This window comes from Solanum lycopersicum, chromosome 10 (genome assembly GCF_036512215.1).
Source record: "Solanum lycopersicum chromosome 10, SLM_r2.1".
Lineage (NCBI taxonomy): Eukaryota > Viridiplantae > Streptophyta > Magnoliopsida > Solanales > Solanaceae > Solanum > Solanum lycopersicum.
In genome coordinates this window covers 16,732,777-16,735,927 of record NC_090809.1, presented here as the reverse complement: position 1 = coordinate 16,735,927, position 3,151 = coordinate 16,732,777, and positions in this window count along the sequence as shown.

Below are 3,151 nucleotides of genomic sequence, written 5' to 3'. Positions count from 1 at the left end.
TACAATTATTCATCATATATTTTATTTATAAAATAATACTCTCTATTTATTGATGTGATCCAAATTCATTGCCGTCTTAATAAATTTTAGAAACAATTGAATTTAATTGATAGGATAAGTAAGTTGCATCTTATTACACTAATATATAAATATATCAGTATAAAGACATTAAAGCTTGGTATAAAATTTGTGTTTACCTGAGAAGTTCGTACTTTTCTTGTAAGCGGTGACCATTTTTTGTTGTGTGCCGCATAAATATTTTTTCGCTGCACTCTTCTTGCTTCTTAAGTAAATTGCTTATAATTGATTAACCCTACTAATTTATTTTTGTATATGGGTAAAGTAGTATGGGTATTAAATAAATTATGGTATTGCCCATTAATGATCAACTAATAAATAAATTATTTAATATAAATTCATTAATGAAATAATAATTTCAAACCGATTTCACTGACTAACCAAAAAAAAATACTCCGAACAATTAATAAGAGGGGTGAAACTCTAATTTTCTTTTGGAATTTCAAAAAAAAATGATTTTTCGGGTCATTACAATCTATTGGTAAAAAATGCTTCTTTTAATTTTTAAAATTATATTTTTTACTTTAATAATATGTGACGTTATTTATTTTATTTAGTCAATTTAACTAATCTTTAAAACTAATTTGAATAAACTCAATCCTAATAAAATCAAAGAGTAACTAACAATTTCATAATATACTATTTGTGCTTGTAAGGTGAAGAAGAAAGTTGAGGAAGATATAAAAGTAGAGAAAATTGTGAATTTTGAAAGAGGATAACGTAGAGTCTTATAGTAAAATTATTATTATAGTAATTTGATATTTTTAGTTTCTTTCTCATTCTCTATATTTCAATTATATATTTATTGAAGAATTTAAAATATAAAGGTTTTTTTTTCAGAAAAAATATATTTGCATCGGGTGTTTATACTAAGGTAATACAATTTTCATTATTATGCAATTTAATAAAGTTAAACACATGTAAATTAATTATAATTTAGTAAAATGAACTATAAATTTGAATATATGACATGCATGTATTGATTTGTTGTAAACACTCGGTACGGATAAGTTTTATCCCTTTTTTTCTTTTTTTTATATGACTATAGTTTTACATACATAATTTTAAGTCAAATTATAGTTAGTTCTACTAAATTTTTATTATGATAATTTTTTGCAACATTCTAAAACGAATATTATGTACTCGATGTTACTGCTTATTTGTATGCCGGAGTGCATTCCTAAATACGACACTACGATTAGAAGCATTTTAATTATAGAGCGAAAATTTGATAATTCACAAAAAGAAAAGAAGCTTATCCAAACTATGAATTAAAAAATTGACAACAAACTTGAGTATTTATTATAATTCTAATGAAAAACTAAAGAACCTATAAACATTATATGCAATACTTTGGTTTTTAAAAAAAAGAAAAAAACACAATGATTTTACATCTTTTTTTCTTATTTTTTTTTAGATAAATTTCACTATATTTTAATTTATTATTATTATTATTAAAAGAGTGTCAATTATTACTCCCTCCAATTATATCTATTATTCATTATAAAAACTTAAAACGTCTCAAAATTTATTATTCTACTTATTATTATTCTTTATTGTAAATTTAAAGGCCTAAATATTTAACTCCAACCTTTCATTCTCCAAGAAGAATGATTTTTTTAATGTATGTGTGTACGTGTGTGTATATATATATATATAAGTTGAGTATTGCTCGTGCTATGCACGGACCCAATAACGTAAATTATGATGTCTAATTTGAATTGTCACCAGAGATCTAAGAACTAAGTTGTATTTATATTTGAAAAATGTTAGGAAAATATATATATAAAAAATATAATTGTTTATATTTATATATAAATATATTGACACACATATAAGATTGTTCGATTCGAAAATTTTTTTGATTTTCTTTTACAAAATGAAAAAGTCATCCTACTTGTTTGGCACGGTATACACTTAAATAATAATCCACAATTATTAAATACTTATTTAATAATAATACAACAATTCGATACTATTCTATTCAATTGGTTCGGGAGATCTTTGATATTCTTTTTACACCCCTACATACGATCATATATATCACACTTACCTATTACTTCCTTTAATACACTTGCAAAATCAAATTTAAGTGTGTATCATTGGCTCATTACACTATCCACCATCCTATGCTAAATTATTGACACAAATATCACTCATAATCTAAAAATATTTCAATACACAAAATTTAAATATACATATAAATTTTAATTTTATTTTTAATTGATTCCACATAATACTATACTTGATATATAATTATTAAGAGCTAATTGTAACCATAATTTATTTACTTTCACATAATAAATAGATATCACAAATTCATAAAAAAATGGAGAAATAACAAAAATGAGGTAATACTAATACTAATAACTAAAGATGTTTCTAGAAGAATTTAAATTTCTTGTTATCATTCTTGGTAGATTTTTATTTGAATGAAATTACATTTTTTTTTTACATTTGATCATCATTCACTTTATATATAGAAAGATGTTTCTAGAATTATTTATTCTTGATAGATTTTTGTTAGGATGAAATTACGTTTTTATTCTTGGTCATATTTAATATAAATATATCACCCTATTCATTTTTATTTGTAAAGTTATTTTTAACATTTTTTTTCTTTAATTTCAATTTAATATTTATTATTAATTTTATCACACTTAGTTATTTACAAGCATATTAATTAGAACTAAAATAAAGATGAAAATAATTAATTCATGATAAAATTTTATATAAAAAGTAGGCATTTTTTATAAGCATAATGAATAGAAAAAATATTAAGAATTAAACTAAAGTAAAATAGAGTAATAGTAATATAGATTTATAATAAAAAAGATATCACAATAATTCATAAAAGAAAAAAAAGTAAAGTAATAACAAAATAAGTTAATGGTAATAACAATAACTAAATATATTTCTTAAATCTTTAATTTTCTTCTTATCATTATTGGTAGATTTTTTAGTATGAAATTACATTTTTGTCATTGATCATTATTCACTTTATATATAGAAAGAGATTTCTAGAATTATTTATTATATTTTTTAATAGATTTTTGTTAGATGAAATTATATT